Source organism: Dysidea avara, chromosome 9, assembly GCF_963678975.1.
Source record: "Dysidea avara chromosome 9, odDysAvar1.4, whole genome shotgun sequence".
Taxonomy (NCBI): Eukaryota; Metazoa; Porifera; class Demospongiae; order Dictyoceratida; family Dysideidae; genus Dysidea; species Dysidea avara.
In genome coordinates, this window is record NC_089280.1 from 35,464,017 (window position 1) to 35,489,151 (window position 25,135).

The following is a 25,135-nucleotide window of genomic DNA, read 5'->3' on the forward strand; positions in this document are numbered from 1 at the left end:
GCTTAAGCTTGTTAAGTTGCAAAAATTACGCATATGTGAATTTGTGCAGACTTGATAGCACTGCCTGACACAGTTACAAGATGGCTGTTTACTGAGTTTATACAGAATACAAAAATAACCAGAAAAATAATGGAAGAACATGGAATAATGGAATACTTAGAGCTGAAGAGCTGCTCGCTATTTCATGTCAGACTACAGAAGATTCCGCAGTGTAAGTGCTATGCTATCAGATTTACAGTGGGACACTCTCAAGAGAAGAAGAGATATTCAATCCTTATGTGTATTCTACAAGATAACTAATGGTCTAGTAGATGTATCTCTACTAGAACTGTGCCATTGCAAACCCACTTGTTACTAGAGGACATAATAAGAGGTTTACCAACATCTCAACATCAGTGGAAGTTGTAAGTACAGTTTCTTCCCAAGGATAATTCCTAAGTGGAACTCCTGGCTCCCTGGTATAGTAATTAATTCACCCACACTGGAACAATTTACACTATACACTTACATATGTAATCATTATAATTAATAATTAAACATTGTATTATACTCATATGTATGAGTGTTACAATTAAATTATAATAATGACAGTAACCAGATGCGGATGGTGGCCGGGAGTCCGGGACTGAAACAGGGAATTTATTTGGAATGGCCTTAAATGAATCAACACAAGTTTGTAACTGCTTAAATCGCAATGGATGGCCTTTTGTAACTGGATGTATAGCCATAAGTATCTTTCATGCAACAAATTTAAAAAAAAGGCACAACTTAGTTGTTCTTTACAAACTGTTCATGTGTAGCGTTTAATGCGCATGCGTATAAGTGAATAATTCATGATTCAAAAAAGCGGAAATGACATGACAACTTTTAGCTTCGAATGCACTCTGTGTACGACTGTTATTCGAACACACAGTGATATATTAAGTCCGTGGCATCCATGTAGGTATGTGTAATTAATATTATACCTTAAAAGGTTTCAGGTCGTATTAGCTAAAGCTCAGCTCGCAGCAGGTACAGCAGCTATAGGTGCTAGAGAGTTGGTTAGGAAAGTCACAGTTCTGATTTATTTCTACACATCGGTAAGGTAAGAAAATGGATTGTAATGCGTGATGTGTTATGTTATCATGTTGGCTTGGGTGTAGTGTAGCGGCTAGCCGGCTTGTCAGTCACGGTGAGTCTATCGGGTCCGGAGCCGGGACGACGTCGTCCTACAAGTCGACAAGAAGTGAGCACAAGAGTCACCAGATTCTGGTGACTCTTGTGCTCGCCTCTTGTTTTACCTCGTTCTCTTGTGCTCCGGCGCTTCTTGTGGGACGACCTCTGCCTCTGGCCACGTGCAGAGGACCTCTACACTTGTGTTCGCCTCAACCTCGTGAATGGCCTTAATTGATCGAGGGCATGATCAGGGATATTCTGGGAAAAGCACCACATAGTATACGTAAGTACCAAGCTAGTCAATGGCTAGCGAACAAACGGTCACATATATGCATGTTAGGATTCTCTCCTGCCAAATCACCTTTCACATGTCACATGTAGTCTATGCCAATATGGTGACTGGACCTTGCAGTGCTCAATATTTTTACAGGAACATTTCTAAGGCGCCGCGGTGTTGTCTGGAAGACAGTCAAAGGAACAGCTGGAAAGAGAACCTACGTACATAAAAAAGAATGCATAACTATGCCAAAGAGGGGACAATGGGTCCTCGGGTAGTGGAGAGTCATTGGCTGATGTATGGACCACTCAATGGCAACCACAACAGAGGCCAATTTCACCAACAGCCATGCAGGTTCTGGATAGCACCATCCAACCCGATGACTACAGGATCTAACTTGCAGCCTGCTTGTCCTGTTAGACAACACACAGATCCTGGGGACCAGATAGCGCCATCATCACCAAGATCTACTAGAAGGACAATGAGTCATGTTAGTGAACTACAATTTGCTCCAGACAAGCCATTGGATCCATACAAGTACATTAGCTTTGTATCTCACATTTCATAATACAAGTTTTTGTGGTAGCTATTTGTGTAACCTATAAGAAATTGTAGTGTCATCTGACCATTTATGTAACCCTAACATGTAGTAAACACACGTGGGTGCTACCTACAAGGTTTTTTTTATTGACCAAATACTTACGTATGAGCGTGGAATGCAGCTATAGTACGTCAAAACTTAATATTATTAGTCGTTGCATATATTCTTCAACTAAAAGTTATGCCTTGTTCAAAATCAACACAGACACTGGTTCTCGAAAATACAAATTTATCTAAAAATGCATACTTATATACGTAACTTGACAACTGGTTTACAATCAATGAACAAATTATCAGAGTAATGGTGCCAGTTTGTCAACAAGATAGTTGTTACAACCATTTTACCATGCCACATGTCAAGTATCTTGTCATCAACCACAAGCTCATTGGGGTATAGTGAAACTTGTGTAATAAGGACACCTCCCAACCAAAAGTGTCCTGGTTATCAAGGTGTCTTGGTTTTCTAGGTCATACTAAAGGATACTTTGAGGCCATTATAACAAGTGTCCAGATTATGCATCCTGGTTGTCACATGCAGCTACATAATGAAACAGTGAGTGCCTTTGTGTTTGCTTTCAGTGGCTTAGCTAGGCCTCAGGCCTAAAACCAGGTATCATCATAATGTACTTGCAACTATTTTTCATTCAGTTGCTAGTTAGATTGGCTAAATGTACACTATTCATTAATGGAAACATGTTTCTGTGTGGCTTGCTACTTTATGATGTTAAATCATATATTGTTGACTGCATCACTCCTTGTCACGCTTGTGGACACATGCATTGACTTGGTGTATAGACATGGTTGTGAATTGTTCATAATATACACCACCAACAATACAGCAGGTGTCCCTTGTGTAATGAACTAATGACTAATCATGACTCCCTCATTCCTATGTGAGGAAAACAATTCTTATTGGTTCTTGCTATAATAAAAGTGTCTCATTTTAAAATGTTATTCACCAGTGCCAAGAGCATGTGGTCTTCAAATTAATATTGGTTTTGAGAGCAAGGTAATTTACATTTGAAGTACATACCACACTGCTATTATAATAGCCACTTTTTGTAGCCTGTCCTCAATTTTGACATTGTGCTAAGCATTAGTATGCAGGGATATACTTTGAATGGGGGTATAATACAGCAGATGTAGAAGTTAATTATTGACCTCACTTATCCTAGAGACTTTATTTGGAAATGTGATTAGGAGAGGTGCACAAGTAACTTGGTGCAAGGCCTGTCCTTTGTCTAGTCCACATCATTTTGCTCATGAACTTGTAGACACCCAAAAATCACTTCTGGTTTCCCATTATCATCCTGTATGTCCGTATTCCATTTAGTGGCACTGGGATGAATATGTAGTTATGAACACAGAGAAGCCATTGCATGCGTGAAAGTGGAAAAAAAATTTTTTTTGACTAATGAGAGTTGTATTCATAAGTAGCTATTTATGGTATGTTGTTATTATGCATGGAAACAGTTTATAATACTATTTTTCAGTACTAAATGCTGAGCTTTGCCATAACCTAAACAAGAGAGTGAACTGTCAATGTCAGGAGGGGTTCTAGCTATATTGCAGGTGGGATTAAACACATGTCAATGGGAATCACTAATTTTACCATTATACGTAGCTATACACCCTTGATTGTAGTGATAGTAAGGATTTGTAGTGATGTGTAGCTTGATATTTGTTTACAGTGGAATTGTTCTATTCTGAACACTGTCCTTTAAGTGATTTCAGGGGTCTAAATGTGTGAAAACTAATACAAACATGTCTGCATTATTCACATTTTGTTACATGTTTCTGACTCCCTCTGTATTCACAGGCTTTAAGTCCCCCTAGTGGGATAGCATTTACAGAATAAAGTGTACTGATTAGTCCAAGTGTCCTTATTAGTAAGGTGTCCTGATTTCAGGGAGTGTACACTAATACAAATGGACCATGGACAAGTGTCCTGATCACCTGATTTCAGGAGTGTAAATGTGTTTACACTAAGGACAGACCATGGACAAATCAAGATGCCCTTGTTGGAGAATGTGTCCTGGGTCTAAATGCATGTACCTGTTTTGTCTATAAGAAATTTTTGAGACGTGTCAGGAAGACAATCAAGTCAACAAGACAGCCCACACCCAAGAGAAGGTATACCAGCCATAAGGGGCCATGTGGTGGGTCTTTGAGTAATGGTGAGGCATCGGCTGACCACTCTACAACAGCCACTGACAACAGAGGCCAAGTGCCAACTACCAGTTGAACAGACTCTACAGGGTAGCACCATTTACATTGACATCTACAAAAGCTACCTAATTGGACCAGATTTCATCTGGTGAGTAATATATCTCTTGGCAACAGATGAAGAGCACAAAGGACCTGTTAGTTGGTTGCATAATGTTGTGTTGACAATATAGATATTCACACACAAACAAATGTACAATCATAATACCGGTATGGCCTACTACATACATGTCATGACAACAACTTCTCTACAACCAGAAGTTAATTACAATATACTATTACAAGTGTGCAAATACAGGAAATCACTACCAATAGCCTGGACTCAGTAGTAAATTAAACTGAATTAATCAATAAGATTGTCCTATGGGGATACTCTGTATAGATAGCAGCAATGTAGATTTCAAAGCAAAATGGTCTTTATAAGGTAGTCTTTGTTAGGAGGTGGTTATAAAGAGGTGAGCACTACGTGAAATTGTTTAGTTTACTGTTCCATTCCACCATTCCATTCCACTGAATCCAGATGCCCCAATACATCATGGGCCAGTTTTTCATGGTGCTTGTGGTGTAATAACCATATATGGCCAGGACAAATCATGTCATGTGATAGTTTATGATGTTCTGAAGCTTCAATTAATGGCTACCTTAGCTGGCTAGTTCAGATAAATAACACATTTACATTACCGACAACATAAAGAAAGGCATACCTATAATGATTTAGAACATGCACTATGACCAGAGAGCATGACTGACCTGAGAAAGGTGAACTACTGTAAACAACAGTGTCAACAGGGCTATATACAACAGCTGTACAGTTGCTACCACTTTGGTTACTATAATCACTGGTATCCTTAATTGCTGTGTCCAACATGATTCAGTTTTACTAGCCACCAACTGTTTTTGGGGATACATGGTAGCCATAACAGTTCGCTCTGAAATTATTAGGTGAATATATATATATATATACAATGCTTTTGTGTTTTAGTGTTTTAGTGGTTTAAACCTACATCAGGTTTCATCCCAAATATGTTATTCCATTACCAGTCACATTGGCCAAGTGTGCATTTTATTTTATAGACATGTATTATATGGCTTGCTGCTTTACAATAATATTGTGTTGTTATACACTTGTCTCACTGTAGTCCAATATGTTTTGACATCTTAAAGGAACCCTTTATCACTCTTTGCGGACACAGTTACTGGTTAGTTAGACATAGTATATGTGGTTGTGACTTGACTGTATTGTTCACTCCACAGTTATGATTGTATATCATCAAGTTTTAAACAATACAGCAGGTGTCCCTTGTGTAATGAACCAATGATTAATGATGATTCCCTCATTCCTAATGTGACATGTAAGTCAACCTCTGTACCTTCATCTTTGTCCTCTGTTCCTATTAATGAACAGGGGAATTTGAAACAATTGATAACCCCATTTCTTATCTCTAAATATTATTTCTAGGTGTCCTTGAGCTACGCATGTAAGCAAAAAACTCTGTATCAGGAGGGAGCTGTTGCGGCTGCATTGAAGTGAAAATATGCATGCCATGTGAATCATTTACTATTATAATGATAGTGGGAGCTAGTAAGTACGTGTGGCATGGTATTTGCTTACAGTGGAATTGTTGCATTCTAGACAACATCCCTATTACCTGATTCAGGGGTCTAAATGTATATGAACTAGTACAAATGGTGATATTGGACAATTGTCCAAGGTGTCATTTTGTCAGGTGTCTTGATTTCAGGGGTCTAAATGTGTGTACACTATAAGGGAACATGAACAGCTACCTGGATCCTGTTAGAGAAGTGACCTGGGTCTAAATGCACGCACACATAAAATAGCATGCACGCTTATGCATCGTGCTATATATACATGTCACTGTTTGTTTCTGTTTGTTTACAGAACATTTTTGAGATACATGTATGTGAGGAAGACAATCAAGGATACAACTGACAAGAGAGTCCATACCAGAGAGAAGGTATACTAGATATAAGGGTCTTCAAGTAATGGCAAGTCATCAGCTGATGTATGGACCACTCTACAGTAGTACGAACAGCACTGTAGTCACACAGTGAGGTGAGCCATCATAATAGTACATATTGTGTATTTGATTATGAGTGGGAATTGGCATACAATTTTCAGCTACAGTGGAACCTTTCATAGTGGGAGTTATAAAAGTGAAGCATCTTGGGCCTGTTTTCTCAAGCTGACACTTATGTAAATTGAAACCATATCACAGCCAGAACAAATTATCATCATTGTAAACCTTGTTAGCTATCTAAGCTGCTATGTTTGTTACATGCTTTGTACTTACTTTATTAGCTTTAAGTATGCTTGAAAAGATACACAGAAAGGAGAAAAAGTTCACAACTGTACCTGGACGGCCTCAAACCTGCAACCATCCGATTTACACTCGAACACTTACATGAGTCTGCCAGGTGGTCAGGATGTTTTCTCCTTGTTAATTTCATGTATTTGTAACCATAGGAACTCTAGATTCATCACAGAGACATATCCAGGGGGGGGGTTCCAGGAAACACCATTTCAATTTAAAAATTGAAATTTCAGGTTTCCAGAATCTAGAATCTATCATGAAACAAGATACATTTTAAAACTTTATCTTAGTTAAGTAGCTAATAGTTTCTCACATGATAGTAGCACTTTTGTGACATTGTTTTGAACAATAATTTTGGTGAAAAGATACTCTGATAAAGCAGTCAGGTAATATAAACTACTGTAATATAACAGTCACTTAGCTATTTTCAAAGTTCCTGCGTATGCTCCTGCATCATCAGAAGCACATGCAAAGCAAAGAGCCCTGACCACCTCTTGACATATATTACTGACCAAAGTTGCTTAGTTTGGTGCTCTTAGCATGCACATCAGCAGGTGATAAAACACATGGCATTGCTCCATGCATGGCCTCCACAATCTGTTCACTAACCACTTTGGGGTGGTGCATGGTTAACCTAAAGGGCAAATAATTATAGTTATACATTATCTATGGTTGGGACTCAAAAATACAGACCAGCTGATTAAACTCTTAAATACCATAATAAATTTTCATTCTAAAATGGTTTTTGTATGCAAGCATTATTCTATGCTAATTTTTGCCCAATTATGCCTTAGAGATATTAGCTAAAATTTCCAAGAGCATTAACTGTACATGTGTGTCTTGCTGCCTTTAATACTGTAGCTATTTGCTTTCAACTAAGACACATTAAGATGTAGTTAACAGTGCTGCAAAAGATCAAGACACTCTAATACAGCAGTCATGTATGTAAAATAAATCTCATAATTCATACAAAAATATTTTAAAATAAAAACTGCTTTTGTATATTGGATGTATTGGGACCATATCGATGTTCACTGGCTTTCACCATTGTATACCATATGACTCTTACATCTCCACATAGCAATCCAATATTTTGACACCTTAAAGGCGCCTTTTATCAGCAGGGTTCTGTGAAGTAATCCAACCATTACCAACTGCCTGAAATGCTGTGCTACTGTTGAATAAGTGGTGTATAGTATGTGATGACTCTATACTGGTTGCATAAATTGTCAACCAACCAAAGAGTCATCACTTACTATAATTGTTAAGTTAGTTTTGGAAGTTTTGTTATATATATTCATTGTCTGATTATAGATCAAACCATACAGGGACCTTGCTCCATCTTACCTCATTGTAGAACAACTGTAACTTATATATAGGAGTTAGTGTGTTTTAATTAAATATTAAATGAGTGAATGTAATATACTGAGAAAGAAAATTGTTTTAAACAATGTCGGTCAGTGTATATGAGTATGACAGTAGTAATTTCTTGACAAGAAGATGACCTACACATTGTAAGGGTGATGTATAGTATGTTTACCTGTATATAGGCATCAGACCTACAGTATTGTAGGGAATCTTGGGCTGTCCACTGTAACTGTTAGGTTTGTACTCATGTGCTAAAAACTAGAACTGGAGACAATAATCTACTAGAGGATATGCTTGTTAAACAAGTACGTACAGTTAAGTGCCTATTGTTCAATTACTATATACATGATTGTAGTGTAGTGTCCAAACCTCTCAAGTATAATTATATTACATATGTTTGCAATCAAATACAAATAAAAATTTGTTTCAGTGAAATAGTATTGATAAAACTTTTGAGATTGGTTGTCCTACGTTTCCGCTCATACATATTAATTTTGTTGAGATCATGATGGCAATAGAAAGTGATCTTGATGTACTAGTTTAATAATGTGATAAGGTACGTAGTGGCTATCAGTTTCTTGTGCACGTTGATTGAAGAGGTGGCCACCTTTTCTTGTGAGATAGCCAATACTTGCCTGGGCATGTGGCACTATGTGTAACCGGTGAAGAAATTGTGTATTTATAAGAATTGACTACCAACCAAATTATATTATTTGCCTGATGTATTACCAGTATGCTTCAAAAATATTATCTTTCCCCCTGGCATAGAACAACTGTAACATGTAGGAGGCACATTGTGCTGGCTAATAGTCATTGTTTATGTTGTAATAAAGTGACAAGTGACAAAGGGTATTTTTTTAGGAATTTCCCTGACATTGCTGTGGTAAACTTGAAACACACGACATGATGTCCTTAAAGCACATGACATGACAGACAGACATGTGTCTATCAGGCTGACAATATTATTATGGTTTTGAAAGACAACATCAATCAGTGTATGAGATTTTCATAAGACCAATCACCTCTCAGTGATGCGGGGCTGCTACAAAATGGTTGTTAAAGTTGAGTTTGTGTTTATTAGAAGGAAGAAAGCTCTGTTGTGTAACCAGTTGTGGTGGAAATGATATCTATGTTCAAAAGCATGTTGTCAATGTCCAGTCAAACTCATTTAATTGATAGGGCTGTGTGTAACTAGATGGATGTTCTACAGCATAATAGTAATATTATCTTCATCAACAATAGTGATAGATTCAGGAGCTACAGAAAACTGCATATAATTCATATCTGTGATGTACTAGCATTATACAATGACCAACTGATGAGTAACACTTGTACTGCACAATATAGAGAAGTAGTAAAGTAATAGTCTCGTGTGGTGAGACTGCCGTCGTTCTTTGTCATTAGAGAAAAAGAGTATGGTACAATTCAAATTCTCCACTTGTTATAACTTGTCACAAGGCTATGTCACAAGTATGCAATATTAAAGTATCCCTTAGAATGTAAATTGTCCTGCATGGAAAATCTGGACACTTTGATAACCAGGATACTGTTGGTCGGTCCCAGGGAGTCCTTAAAACAGGTTTACTTAAACTCCACCATAACAAGACAAGACTACTGAAGTGGCAATAACCGAAAAATCAGCTTACCTGTCTATCTTATGCTGATTTAAAAGTCAGTTACTATTATTTCAGTTAGATAATTTCAGTTCACTTACAGTTAATCAGTTACTACTATTGAGAGGTCACTGTGTAATTTAAAGCACATTACATTTCTTTGGCTATTTGATGGGTGGTGTCAGTGGTATTTGAACTGTTCCACACCCTTTTTCCTATCCAATAGCAAAAAGAAAACAGCAGTCTGATCATGCACGATATGAGATTAAGAAGCCTTAGGGTGTTCAAGTTGTCTTAGTTAACATTGAAAATGTTATCATTCAGCTTTTTGCCTTCTTGTTAAGCAAATGGGCATCTGTAACTATATAACTATACACCATACATACAACCAAGAGTAAATAATAAAATTTACTCTTGATACAACAAAAGCAGGTGGAATGTACGTTTTATTGAATTTCTGTTATCTTACCACTAACGCTACCAACAGTTGAAGAGCAATTGTTATTATGAGTTCAGGAATGCTTTAAGCTCCCACCTTTACATTCTTAAAAATGAGAAATTTATACACTAATACACCTGTCTAAAGCAACCACCTGCCTTAATAAGGCCAAGAAATCTTAGCCCAAAGGTGACTGACAGATCCTGTAACAAACATGTTGAGAATGTTCTAGAATGATATTGTGACAAAGCATGTGCAATATTGTACAAGATTGCGTGGTTATCTAATTACATTACGTCTCCATCATTACAAAAAGGAGTGTGCTATGGAGTACACAAAAGCAAAATTCCATTGAAGTACTCTAATCAAATTTACGTAAGTAAAACTGTGAAGTGTGTGCTGTGTATGCATTAAAGTTATGTGTATTGGTCGGCTTATCAAACTGGCACCCCGATAGTTCATTTGGAACGGCTTAAGGTTGGATCTGATATGACTGGGTAGAAATGACTCATGGTTATCGCGATGTTCTCTGACTGGTTCACTTGGATGACTGTCATATGACTGATCATTGAGGAAATCGTCAACACTTGTGTTAATACTCGTATAACCTGTCACCTTCCTTCGATTATTTCTATTTCTGGGATACTGTTGCCCTTGAGGTGTTAAAATGTTAGGGCCTGATTGGTTTATACTGGTAACTTTAGCTGGCTTCCATTTTCCATCTATTGTTGTCATCAGTACTGAATCTCTGACATCAAGGATTTTCAATGGTTTTGTATGTTGGGGATAATATAGTTTTTGTTGTCTTTGGTGTTGTTGAAGTTCCTTCCATACAGTTATTGGGTTCATCGTTTCTGGCTTTAACAAAGTGCTTGAAGTGGGTATGAGAGTCTTCGTTTGTCTACCCATAAGGCACTGGACTGGTGAGCTAAGGGTATCTGACCATGGAGTATTACGATACTCTAGCGATGCTAGATATGGGTCATTGGTTATCTAATTACATTACAGACCCCATCCACTTTGAACACCTGTCACTAAACTACCTTCTTGATGTTTCCAGGAATATGACTGTTATTGAATCATTAAATGCTAGACAATTGGTAATTTGGTTATTTTGTAGTTTCTTATGACATTATAGGATATAATAATAGTGTCTGAAATGACATGTATTACTTTGTTTTTGTATGTACAGCCTGTTTATTGATTTGACTCAATTGATGAGAGGAAAGGACAAGATAAGGTATAACAAGTACTTTCTGATAGCCTTGTCTGTATTCATGCCTATGTATACTCTGTGTGCGTGCGTGCGTGTGTGTATACATGCGTCTAACATGTCAGACAACAGATACCCTAAGAAGCTGTTATTTGGTTGGCTCCCTCAGAAGCATCCTGCATATGGTGTTAAACTTAATTGGAGGGACAAGATTTGAAGAAGTGTGGGATAGATAAATCATCATGGTATAAGGAAGCTCAAGATCGTACTAGATGGCATTCACTGTGTTATTATGGACTTAATCAACAAGTGATGGCGCCACCTTTAAAACAAACCTTTTATTTGTGCCACCTGTCATTGCTCCCTTAAAAAAACACAAGGCATAAGTGTACCACCACTCATCCTCACTGATGATAAGGAAAAGTGACCACATCCCTCATCTCAGGACGGCTGGCTTCAACTTCAAGTGTGTGTGTGTGCACATACATGTTGTGTGGTTATAGTAAGCATGTAGTGTTGTGTGTGTGTGTACTGTGTGTACTCTGTGTGTGCGTGTATGTCTGTGTGTGCATGTATGTGTAGTGCAGGTGTGTTTGTGTTCAGCAAGATTAAAGTGGCAGCATTGTCTCAACCTCGTTTTCCAGTTACTATTCCCAGATGTCTAATGGCATCTTGAAGAATGACCTTAGTGATTTTAGTGGTTTATTTTAAGGGGTTTCTGAAATCAATTCTTGTCCTCAAAGTCTCAAAGTTGCTACTTGTAGGACAAGGAGAGAGAAAATCAAACTAGTTTGATCAGCTTTACGTACTTACGTATTGCTATTGTATGTGTAGCTGTGTTCTTTGAGAGAGTGGAGTAAGAAGGAACTCTGAAATTCAGAAATCCAGACAATTGTATCACCAAAATATCAGGTAACTAAGAATTATATTAGCAGCCACAATAAATGTATTTCTGCCTTGATCAGGTGACAAGTTTTCAGAAGGATGGATGGAGAAAAGATTGTATGGAGCTGTGTATGATGTTGAGGTGGGTGGGAATATTGAAATTCATTGTCACATCACATTTTGTCCTGTATTATCTAGAAGAAGGTGGAGGATACTAAAGTTGCTACTGACTTAGTTAAACTAATGACAAATATTAAATTTTTTGTTTAATTTTACTACTAAAAAAATTACCCTTAGTGATGACATGTGTAAATTTGCTTTTGTGTGGTTTCAGTAGGGACTAGCCATGGGATTTTCCAACAAGACTATTAATTTTGATGACTCGACGCAGTTATAGAAGTGACCAGAAGTGACCGATGTAATTAGACTGTATCTCAATGGGAACAGATTGAATGGAATGTTATAGCAAGTGATGCCATTGGAATAATGTTAGTGTTTGTGTGTTTTCTATAATCTGAGTCTCTCTGTGTACTGTTTGTTTGGTGAAGTACACCACCTGCCAGGCCCAAAAGAGACTGGCTTAGACAGATCCCATTGTTATTATGATAAGGCTTGAACACCTGATAACATTAACCTAACCTCTTGATGTTTCCAGGAAAATGACTGTTAAATCATCAAGTGTTAGACAATTGATTAGCAGTTTGGTTATTTTGTAGGTTTCTTACATTATAGGATAGAATTAGAGAATTTGAGACCTATTTGAGAATTAATAGGAGAATTCACAGTACCCTGCACACCTACCAAAACACCATGAAATAAAATTTCAGTTTAAATGGCATGCCACAAATTGCCACAATTAAAAATGACAAATGTGACCTCAATAAAATTATAGCTACATTCATGAAGTGTTGCCACTCTCAAGATTCACATTTTTTTGTCTATATGATTGTCCATAGTTTGATTGTAAAATACATGTGTGGTTTAATTATGTAGTGAGAGTTGTGACACAAATGCAAAGGTAAATTTTCTGGTAGAGTAAGTATAATTGATGGTATAAGATCTTACACTAGCTTATATAGCCCATGTAGACTCCCACAATATACTCGTGGATATGGTGTGTATGTAGTAGTGGCCAATATTATCTCAAGGTTCCTGTACCATTATGGCACTCACCTGGGTGTGATAAAGTGGTTAGTTTGAACAAGAGTACATAATAAAAATAGTAACATGATATAACAAGCAGTAAGTGAAGCCATTAGAGTAACATTAGTATTTGTGTGTTTGCTATATGGTCCGAGTCCCTGTGTTCTGTGATGGCTCATAAAACTGCCTTGCATGAATAAGACAGAATAATATAGTTGATACAAGGCTTTTTTGTTTGTGTGAGCAGCATCTAATAGTTGTCACTCCTGTTCAGGTGAAATACACCACCTGTCTTATTAAAGATAAGCACAAAGGTGACTGGCTTTAGTGGCCTAGACAAATCCCATTATGTTTTAATAAGGTTTTCTACTTTGAACACCTGTTAACACTAACCTCTCAGAAAATGGCTGTTAATAAATCATTACATGTTAGACAATTGGTAGTGTGATTATTATGTAGGTTTCTTATGACATTAGAGGATAGAATTTGAGACATAGTTATTTTGAGAAGTAATAGGATAATCCACAGAATCCTACACATCTACGTACCTAAACAACCACCATTTGATGATGGTGGCAACCCATTCACAGCAGGCAAAGAACTGCTAGTAGCACTAAAAAGCAACATCAACCGTTAGCCACACAAAAAGTTCAGTAAAAGACATGTCACAAATTGCCACAATCAAAAGTGCCACATGTAACTTCAAAAATATTCACAATTATACATTCAGAAGCGTTATCACTCTATAAAACATTCTGTCCTTTTCTGCCTCGCTATATGATAGTTCATAGTTTTACTGTACACATGTGTGATGTGTGGTTTATGTAGTAAGAGTTGAGTACATTAATATACATACTTACTTGCAAAGGCAAATTTTCTGATAAAGTAGGTAAGTGAAGACCTAGTCTGTATTCCATCCATATGTACATGTGGACATGGTGTGTATGTAGTAGTGGCCAATATCATCCTGTGGTTCCTGTACCATCACCTGGGTGTGATAAATTTGAAGAAGCCATTGGTTGTGTGTATACTGCAAAATGGGATCTGTACTGGGTAGCATTGTCTACCACACGAGCACACTAATACATTTTGTTGCTTGTATCAGATTTTAATCAACTAAGTATTTCAGGAGAGCTGCGTAGCTTCTTCAGTAAGGTGATAGTTGCAGGTGGTACAACAGAGAGGTGGCACAAACAGGTTGACATGCGCAAGTGGCAAGTCCCTGAAGATTATATAGAATGTATGCTTAGCATGTATTACAACAGGAATGACGATCAGCACAATGCAAACTATTAATAGGAATTAATAGCCATCTCAGATGGTGTGTTTTACGACTTACTTGTAACTCAACTATAAATATAGACTGTGTTGTAATCAGGCCGGGTATTCTTTTTGTATTTGTATTTTAAGGATAAAGGCTTATGCCTGTACATCCATCAAAAAATAATAATTAATTATGTACTTAGCTATTCTAATTACTATACAAAATCAAATAAGCAATTACTGTAGTGTCTGTCCAGCAGTGTTTTAAAATCATTGACAGAGGGAGAATCAACAATAGATTGGGGTAATGAATTCCAGTCATTGATTACTCTGTTACTATAAAAATTAGATCATGTATACAAATTAGTGTGATGTTTGAATAATTTCCTTGTGTGACCTCTTGTTACAGTAGAAGTGGATGGGGTAAATAAATGATTTTCTATGTCATAACTGCCTTTGAGAATTTGATAAAAATAGATCAAATCACCCCTTCGTCTATGGTGTTGTAAAGATGGTATGTTTAGATGTCTTAATCTGTCGTAGTATGATAAATGGCTGATAGATGGAATCATTCTGGTTGCTTTATGCTGTATTCTTTCAAGTTTTTGATTGTCAAGTGTGTAGGAAGGTCCCCATATGACATTGTTATATTCAACAATTGGGCGAACAAGTGTTTTATATAGTTTTACCATGACATCAGAGTCTTTACACTCAAATGATTTACAGATGAGACCTAGAATCCGGTAGGCCTTTTTAACTACCATATCTGTGTGAATATGAAATTTTAATTTTGTACGCCAAGTCAATTTGTATGCCAAGATCTCGAATGTTATCCAATAGCTCTAGCTGGATTCCTGCTATAGTATAATTGCCAGTGTATGGAGCATTGCCAATATGTAAGACCTTGCATTTTAAAATATTAAAAGATAATAACCAACGTTTGACCAGTCAAGCAAGATATTTATGTCATTTTGCAGTACAAGGCAGTCTTCAGAAGAACGGATGGTACAATAGAGCTTTATATCATCTGAAAACATCGGTAACTGACTGGAGACAAGTGACAGCAGTTCATTAACATATAGAGAAAACAATAACGGACCAAGTATTGAACCTTGTGGGACACCGCTGGAAACCTGTACCCAAGATGACAAGACACCATTAATTTTAACACATTGACGTCGACCCGTAAGAAAACTTTTGAACCAGCTCAAAAGTTGACCGTTAATTCCATATGCTTGGAGTTTCAATAAAAGTCTAGTATGTGGGATGCTGTCAAATGCTTTTGAGAAATCAAAATAAACTACATCAGTAGAGAGACATCCATCGAGTGATAAGGTCCAATCATTTAAAGCATGTAGTAGTTGAGTACAACATGATCTTCTAGGAACAAACCCATGCTGATTAGGTGAGAGTAAGTTATTGTCGGAGAGGTAATTGGACAGAGTATCCTTTATAATATTTTAATGACAATAGACGTTAGACAAACGGGATGATAATTATTTACTTTAGTCTTGTTACCCTTCTTGTATATTTTGTACATGCATCATTCCATTTAATGATCACCACAAAATAGGGTGGAGTGTTTTTTAACACGGTGCTCTACCAGCCAACATGTTATAAGCTTTGTTCACAGGAAACAGGATTGCAATTGTTCTAAATGATGTTAAATCTCTGAATGATGTTAAATCCACTTAGTTTTGGCCGCTGAGATATCACCCTTACAATGTCCTCTATGTGGACCCATAGATACAGTATACCAACAGGGATTGGAAACGGAAGTAACTCACGTGATATCTCTGTACAAATTCCCAATATGACGTAACAGACGTGAAATACCATCCGTGTCTCGAGCGCGAGTGACCGTCACCATAGATACCAGTGCAGCCCAAATTCGTTAGAAGCCACTTTTGTGCACGTTGTAGAAGAATTACAGCCTAAGCGTTGCGACAATTGGGCTAATTGCTGTTCTATTCGAGGGCGAAATTACCTGCGCATGTTCTAGTACACTAGTGATTTGAAACGACCATTGACGTTCACTTCTGTGGTAAGCATGTAACCCAGCAGCACTGCTAGCAGTTGTGTTATTTTGCAAGCCTGCCAGTAAGAGCAGTTAGAAAAGTGTTATATTTTCTGGTGTTTACATTGTTAGTGCCGTGTAAATAGCTTATTGAAATTACTATTCGTGTTACCATACTGGACATTTTAATAATTTTACAGTTTACACTTGTGTTATTTTGGAGGACACATCAGTAACTTTGTGTACCAATATACCATGTCATCAGTTACTAGTACATTAGTAGAGTGTAAAGTGAATATTAGATTGTTCTGAAACCAATCCTACAGGAAATGGGAGGTACAAAGATGGAATCCATACCTATACACAATATTGCTGAATAACCGCCGTTAGCACTGAAGAATCTGAGGGTTGTTTACCATAAGGACAAAGAAGAACAGTGCACCGATGTGAGAAGCACAGCTCAAGATTCACTACCAATATCTTCTGGTAAATGATACTTCCGTGTTAATGTATTGACGACATGGCTTCAAGTTCACTATCTGAACACTTGGATTGTTCTGCACATACATATACTGGAATATACTTGAATGTGACTTGGTAACTGGTTATATTTGTTTGTTTGCTTTTCTTCCTTTACGTTTTGTTATCTTGTGTGGTGTTGCAAAATTAATGTTAGCTATTCAGTATTTGTTGTACTATTATAGCAATGAGCATGCACATTATCAGTTGGTCACTAATATACTGAGCTTTAAATTGTGTTATATAAAGATGGTGCCAGCTCTGTTGAATGTGTTGTGTAGACAAGCTGGCATGAAGGGTGCATGTGGATTGTATGAGCTGGCTGCATGGGATGTCTAAACCCCTGCAAAAGCGCTTCCAAATATCAGGCAACGTGTGGAGTCTTTTACGGTGGAATTCACACCAGAGTTTCTCTTTCTTTGTGGAGGTGGACTTGTACTCCCTCAAATTTTCGAATATTTCCTTAATTGACATCACTAGCTCTTCGCTGAATTCATCAAAAGCGTCCATTGAAGAGTCTCCGTTCGTAATATGGTGCAAAAATGCTTCGAAAAACTTTCTACCACTCTCCATCCGGGAAGATTCTTCCGCTTCGTCACAAAACCTACTTATAGTTATAAAGCTACGGACAATTCCACTCGCCACTGATTACTAGCTACGGATGAAAGCCCTAGTGACGGCGCGCTCTTTACATCATGCAAGACACGGATATGTTTGTGCGCGAGTCTCCGTTTCCAATCCCTGTTGGTATATCTATGGTGGACCCAAGTTCTATAAACGTTTCATTTATATACCTTCCAATAGATCAGTCTTTTCCTTTAACTGCACAAGTATCCTCTTCAGCAGCCATCTTATTGACTTTTGGTTTTCTCAGTGCCTCAGTTCCTGGCTGGATGTTCCTGATAGGCAGAGTACCGTGGGCACTGTGACAAAATCAAACAATGATAACTGTGCTAACAAAAGTGAATGTAGTATCTACTAGTAGCTACCTATTCACAGAGGTTGCATTGTCATGAGTCATTACTCATCTTGTGATCTCAAAGAAACATTAAACTAATTCAACCCTGACATTTCTAAAGGATGAATAGTATATTTATGTCATAAGTATCTTATGACCGTTACAAACTTACTAGCATAAAGTGTTGCATTTTAACTTACAAGCCTCAACACCTGGTGTCATGCTTGGCGGTGTAATCATATGTCATGACCAGTGAACAGTATTTGGACAGTTTTAATAGTGCCATACATAACAACCTATCATTGTCGAAAGCTTTTCCAGAGGACCAGCTGCTACTGATATTCATGGATTAGCACTATCTGATGCCAATTATCAGGTAACTTGTGCACTGTTTGAAATGAGAAAACCCCTTAAATAGTATCTGCCCACATGAACTAGCTGCTTACACATATGAGTGACAAGACAGCACAATTACAAGCTGTATTTGACAAGATTAGTGTAAGGGGAATGGAAGCATTGCCAGGGATTAGTATGACAGTTAGTTACCCCCTCCCCCCATCCCCAGAGATATTTCACATTGCTATGGTTACAAAGGAAGAGATCTGGCAAATAGATGAACTATTACAAGTAATCGTGATGGAAGTGAACGTCAATGAAATAAACAAATAAAGAGATTAAAAATTCTTGAGTCCTGGCAGCTGGATACCAAAAGTACCACTACCACAGTATTATTAGTACTAGACTAGACAGACACTAAAACATGTTGGGGCTGGCCTGAATTGTCAATACATTAAATTCAGTATTTTGGTGAAATTATGGTATAGCTATTTAAATGTTGTACATATACAGAATTGTAGGACTGCTACCTCAAATTGATAATCAGATTACAGAGCCAGAAGCTTAATAACCGAATGTTGTTTAGAACAGTCTTATCTTGTATGTACATCATAATATTATTTGACTATTCATCTGAGTGCACCGACCACTCAACCAACCTGAAGGAGGGGTACACCTACTCAACTAGCTAGCTCCTTGCTTTGGCTGTTGTCACCATGTTTCCAACCTGGATTTTACTGGCATGCAATTTGTTTTGTAGCGTAGTCCAAACAATGTACCTTGTTTAGTTCACTGTGGAATGCAAAATGTTTAAGGTGCCAACACAAGGGTGCAAGCAAGATCACATTCAGCATTATACACTATATGCTCCTTGACCTCACACTTATCAACTCCTTTTTGCAATCAGAAAATTATGGAACATGTTTAAGCCATGTCTGCCAGACAGACACTTGCAATGAGCCTTATCTGCAATTTGTCACAGATGTGAAAATGGCTGCTATATAGGGTACTTTTGTAAAATGTGCATGGATGACTATGGGAAGAAAAACTTTGTAACTATCATATCTTAGACAAGAAAGAAGATAATGAGCTTTAACCCACAGATATGGTTATAATATATTACAATGAATATATAGAAGTAATTTTGGGTGGCTTTTAAAGTAATGCTAGATTGTTATTCTTTCCAGCAGTTGCCGTATAACCATAGGATGGGTTAGAGCCCAATATCTTCTTTCTTACTTGGCTGAGATACAATTGAATTTTCTTCCCATAATCACCCATACAAATTGAGTCCCTGCAGCATTTTTATGTCTGTGATGTACTTTCAGATAAGATTCATTGACATCAGTGAATAATGAACATATAGTGCTCAGTCAGCTTCAAAAGGGTGAGGGGACAAAGAAGCCTAAGAAATTCAAGAAACATTTATACTACTTTAGTTGGCTGTTTGCTTAGTGGGTCACATGATCACGTCACTTCATTGTTAGTTTCTCATCCACCCATACTAAGCATGGCCAATTCAGCTATCACTGAATTACGCTGATAGCTAGACAAATTTGCTGCCTTAAGTACTTTACAACATACAATCCTTGACTATATTAAAGCTGTACTGGTTAACGCAGCATGTTACAAAGATATACATTAGCACCTATTAGGTAGTTGTCTTTTACTATGCTGCACCTTGCTGCCAGCCAATAAATTCAGTTTTGCTCATCAGAGTTATGCTGTCTTCTGGTAGTCTTACATGACCAGACTGCTTATATTCTTTTGTGTTGGGGTAAGGAAAAAAAGGCTACCCCAACACAAAAGAAAACATGCAGTCTGGCCATGTGAGACCAGTCTTGTAGCTACAGTAGCACTGTAGCTTTTCCTTGGTGCTCATGCATGTTATCACAGCTAACTCTATAGTTCTATACTCTCTTGTTCCTTCCATAAATGCGATGCTTGTAGCTACCAATGTGGGACTTTCCATGTTTAACTTTTTGAAAATGCGATGCTTGTACCATTGTTGAATCAACCACTAACAGTGTGGGACTTTCTATATTCATTCCAGGAATTCAACACTTGTACCACAGTCCACTAATTACTGACAGTATGGCAAGCTCATCCCAATTACTTAGATTTACAAGGCAGAGAGAATATTACTCAATTAGTTGTGGGAGGGTAAAGTATGGAGCAGGAAGGTACAGCCACCATGCCAGTGATTGTACCGATAGCAGACAGGCTGGCACTGTGGAAGGAGACACCACCAAATTCTTGTGTGGACAGAAACAAGTAGAAAGAAATGCCACTCAGGAAAATTCAAACACCTGGTACCATCCAAAATTTCTATAGTACCCAGGATACAGCCCATGAGTATAATAATTGTATCAAGAAGTGCTAAATTAGAGCATTACATGTACGTACATCAAACAGAATGAGTATTCACATGTACAATCTGACCTGTGGTCTACAAACTCAAGCTCTTGTAAATGTGGATACTGGTCAGCTTCTACTAGTAACAGTAAGGGTGTACAAATTGTCTGAAAACTAAATGCAATAATTTGTCTGACTGTCCATGTCTCACAGAGCGGGTGAAGGTCCAGGTGGCACCTCAGGTGCCCACATGTACACCTTCACCTATGAGACATGGTACAGCCTCCTGTGGGTTACTAGTCCTACCCCAGGAGGATTTTCCTGTGCTGACTCCTAGTACCTGAGTAGCGCACAGGTGTACCAGTGCTGGTTCACTGAGTAAGCGAGAACCGTGTTTCCTGTAAAGTGTCTTCAAATATATAAAGATGTTGCTTTAACACATGCTAAGTGAAAGGATATTCCTTCTTTACGGGGTCTAATTTCAGTCCTGTCTTCAGATATATAACCTTTGACCACTATTGTCTAAGATAACCTGATAATTTCTATTGGGATGGCATTACAGGGGACCAGAAAAAACTGAGACCAAGGAGATGTTTTGGTTGATTGTTGTCAGGACTATCAGCAGATGGTGATAATTACACCACATCTAATTTGATTGTGCAGGAAACAGATGCCAGTGAGGGAGACTGAAGTGAGAGAGCCATGTGAATGGAGCATGAGGATGTCTTACACCAATATACCAAGTGATGGAAGGCATTCAGATATGCACAGGGAACAGAAAACATATCAAATTGGCTTTTCATGGAGATCACATGATGTGGTGTATTAATACTACATCATGGTGTTGTGAGAACTGACAAGCAAACTAATTAACACGTAATTTAAGAGACATTTTGTGAGCATAATTGTTGAGATTGAAAAGCCATTCCACTAGATTGTCAGAGATAAACATTTTTATACAATAACATCTACAATGGCATGTGTCATACAACTTCTGCAACAGTTTCATAATACTTGACCACACTTCTTCTGTACTGGCGAATGACTATATAGAAGGATTAGAAATTTTTATTGGTTAAAGTTGGTAATTAGAAAGGTGCTAAGACGTCTTATTTGGATTGATCCCCAGTCCAGAATTTTCAATACAACATCTGACTCATTACTTACTGAAGAAACCTGCTATATTCAGCCTGCTTGTAGATGGCATTTACTGGATGACTTTACAGGTGGAGCAGGATCTGTAGAGGAGCTAGGCTTCAAGAGAAAAGGGGTATTTGATGTACACATGTGTTGCAAGGGAGTTGATGAGATACATACAAAAAAAGCTTTCTTACACGTAAGCATGCAGGGTATGTAAAAGCATTCAGAGGTAAAATTCCTAGGTTTGAGTTCACTACCCACCACAGAGCATTTGATATCATTTCATGTTACAGTAGTGTTGTCTAATACTTCTGAAACCATTTGTCATCCCTCTGTCGTGAATCATGAAAGGATAAGTTAAGAGTAGGAAGATACACTGGAGAGATTTCCACTGAAGTGCTGGTACCAGCTAGCAGTAGACCTGAGTGATAGCTAAAGTGCAACAACAAATACATGGGCTTGTAATGCCTCTGGGAAGGCATGCATGGTGGTTGTGAATTAAAGCAACGGAAAAGTGTCTATTTATCTAGTGGAATTGGTTGTATCAGGCAAGCTCCAAAAGGGATGGGAGGCGGGGGGGCCTGGAAGGCGGGCAAGATGCTGTTTAAAAATTGAAGAGGAATGTTTTGGGATGAATTAGGCCAAGTTATGGGCCATTCAGGGCTCAAAACTGGTTAAAATGAAAGGAAATTTACAGCATAGGTCATTGTCCAATACCACGGAGCTGTACAGCCACACACGGCCATCTCCTGGTTGGCCAGGGCTCCATCAAGACTCCAGACCACTCGTACGGCTCACCACTGTGCTTTAAAAAAAGCAGCCAGCAAAAGCAGACCACTGTACTCTGGTCGACTGTGGCAGTGAAATTTGATAGTGCATTCATAAAGCTTTGTGTTTGTGTGAAAAAATCAAATTTCCTGTCTTGGGCGATAAGACCGGTTTTCGCAGGTCTAGTCACATATGTTACCGGATTTACGAAAAGGGGTCTTCCACACACATCCAATTTACCAACTTCGACAATCCATAACTTTAGATCAGAAACTGCGAATGACTTGAAATCTGGTCAGCAGTGAGTACCAACATAGCTTAATGGGTGGCGGAAATTATAAGTTTATATGTTACGTGAACACTAAGTTATGGTCTTCCAAGTTCATAGAATTGGATGTGTGTGGAAGACCCCTTTCCGCAAATCCGGTCACATATGTTAGATGTCTTGCCAGGCATGTGCCTAAGAATACTGCCTTTAATAACAATAGCAGTCACACCCGACTTCTCAGGATTGCTGTTTTCTTAAGCTTAACTGAAACAACCACTTGACCAAATGGCTGATATTCAAATCACTTGAACAACATGGTAGGCACAAATAATACTCTTCCAGCAGAAACTTCTCGCAGTCACTTGTAAGTGCATGCACTTAGTAAGTTTCAAAAATAATTCCTCTGAAAATTCCAAGTGTATGAACATAATGATATAATAACCAGAGTCTATGGTATTAAGAGAGCCGGAAAACTCTATACAAGTAATTAAATAAAGGAAGGATCCTTTGATTTCCTAAGTACAATCAACCACCGGGAGTGTTGAAGTTTAGTGTATTCTTGTGTGTGTGTGTGTGTGTGTGTGTGTGTGTGTGTGTGTGTGTGTGTGTGTGTGTGTGTGTGTGTGTGTGTGTGTGTGTGTGTGTGTGTGCAGGGGGTACATGATACAAATCAATTTAATGATCACTACATAAAATTATGGTGCAGTATGCAGTTTGCCACAAATTTTTCCTTGTACTTGATTGTTTACTTTCTTTGTAACATTATTATGATTGGGTGAACCCGCCTACCATTCTTTCAATAGTAATTGAAAGAATACTTGTAGGGTCCACCTTAACAAGAAACTTGATGACTAAAAATGACAAGCAGTGTGGACCGGTCGCCTCACAGCACTTGAGATTTTGAAACCCAACTACACTGAGCAGAATGCAACTGCCATTACTCACTCCCTAGACAAAGACAAGTAGACAACGTTGAAATACACTACCAACAGTGATTGGGTGCAGGCTTTTTGTAAAGCAACAATGTTAGCCCAAAAATAGGAGGGAGACTAGGGAGGTAAGGCTAGGGACGAATTCTGCTTTCCCCAGTGGTCTTGGAAATTAGCTCTTTGTTTGAAAGGCTGGGAAAGCAAACAGCAGACCACCAGTTTCAAAGGTATGAATAGTGTGAGCAACCATAGAGTCACTGAACAATGATGGATAAATAGAAACATTGATTGCATAACAGATAGAAAAGTCCACAACCAGTGAGATCATTACCAAATGTGTCAGGGATGGCCAAAGTGGTATAGCCAAAGAACAAGTTTCCTTAAGGCATAAACCTTGCACCGTCAGAAATACAATTATGATTGTATACAGTCTAAATACTGCAAGCCCCATTGAAGTATTACAAAGAACGCATGCTGAATATCTCATGCTTGATGGAACAGCACATACACAGTTGCAGTAGCCACTCACCCGGAGACTGGCTGTCATTCAACACCAGTCAACCATGACAGTTGGGCACAGTCAATCAAGGATTGAAGGTTGTCAAATTTGTCCCACTCATGATATAGCTGTTTCAGTTATTCTTCTTCTTATTCTTATCCTCTTTACCAGTTAGGCACTGGAGGGCGTACACAGAAGGCAGATGCTGTATGAGGTGTTTACCTGGCGGTCTGGGCTCTTTGATGATGAGTCCATTGTGAGAAGAGGCATAGGCTGACAAATCCAAAATTAATGATGATAACTGCGTCGAAGAAAAATACAAACACCCACGCACGAGAAAGGAACGTGCCTTACTGTAACTGGAGAAAGGGATCCGATGAGATGAAGGTCCGGACCAAGAGCAGAGCAGACACCATGCGAGGGAACCACGTGATTGTCCACGGCTCTTTTCGGATGGTAACAGAATTCAACCGCATATAACACATTTGCGTGGGCGTATTTAATCATTTAGTAACATTAGATGGCTGCAGGACATGTGATGGCAGCAGCAATCTCACCAGAAGGGGAGAACTATGCGAGCTGATAAAGAAAAGCCTGATGTGATGCAATTTGCCAGCTGCGCGCGGTAAAGTAAGGACATATATATTATATAGCTATTAACGTAGCTATACTATTTTAAAAAAACAGCTATTGTTTGTGCCGTACCACAAATTGTCCCATGCCGGCGAGCCGGGTGAAGTGCATTCCAGGATCATTATGTAGCTAAACACCCCTCATATCTCATTAATATACTTATAATGCCAGCCATGCTAATACTATATTACCCGATCG

The 25,135-nt window shown here is 38.2% G+C and overlaps 4 long non-coding RNA genes across 9 annotated transcripts; 2 read left to right on the forward strand and 2 right to left on the reverse strand.

Moving 5' to 3' along the window:
* Nucleotides 1-862: 862 nt before the first annotated feature.
* Nucleotides 863-6,957, forward strand: LOC136266379 (uncharacterized). 3 transcript variants are annotated; one of them, XR_010706091.1, is made up of 6 exons: nucleotides 863-924; nucleotides 974-1,084; nucleotides 1,586-5,457; nucleotides 5,513-5,610; nucleotides 6,159-6,332; nucleotides 6,579-6,957. It is a non-coding gene; the product is annotated as an uncharacterized lncRNA (long non-coding RNA). The 3 variants fall into 3 exon arrangements; XR_010706090.1 differs by having other exon boundaries at nucleotides 866-1,084; nucleotides 6,579-6,694; nucleotides 6,744-6,957; XR_010706089.1 differs by having other exon boundaries at nucleotides 866-1,084.
* Nucleotides 5,273-8,224, reverse strand: LOC136266383 (uncharacterized). The gene is made up of 3 exons (XR_010706098.1): nucleotides 8,132-8,224; nucleotides 6,682-6,842; nucleotides 5,273-5,649 (listed from the first exon to the last, which is right to left on the reverse strand). It is a non-coding gene; the product is annotated as an uncharacterized lncRNA (long non-coding RNA).
* Nucleotides 8,225-11,195: 2,971 nt separating this feature from the next.
* LOC136266382 (uncharacterized) lies at nucleotides 11,196-12,413 on the forward strand. Of its 3 annotated transcripts, none has more exons than XR_010706096.1 (4): nucleotides 11,196-11,251; nucleotides 11,394-12,136; nucleotides 12,190-12,251; nucleotides 12,308-12,413. It is a non-coding gene; the product is annotated as an uncharacterized lncRNA (long non-coding RNA). The 3 variants fall into 3 exon arrangements; XR_010706097.1 differs by having other exon boundaries at nucleotides 11,197-11,690; nucleotides 12,059-12,136; XR_010706095.1 differs by having other exon boundaries at nucleotides 11,197-12,136.
* A 1,472-nt stretch (nucleotides 12,414-13,885) lies between these two features.
* On the reverse strand, nucleotides 13,886-24,794 carry LOC136266378 (uncharacterized). Of its 2 annotated transcripts, XR_010706088.1 has the most exons (5): nucleotides 24,659-24,794; nucleotides 24,335-24,605; nucleotides 17,846-17,974; nucleotides 14,113-14,240; nucleotides 13,886-14,048 (listed from the first exon to the last, which is right to left on the reverse strand). It is a non-coding gene; the product is annotated as an uncharacterized lncRNA (long non-coding RNA). The 2 variants fall into 2 exon arrangements; XR_010706087.1 differs by having other exon boundaries at nucleotides 13,886-14,240.
* Nucleotides 24,795-25,135: the final 341 nt, after the last annotated feature.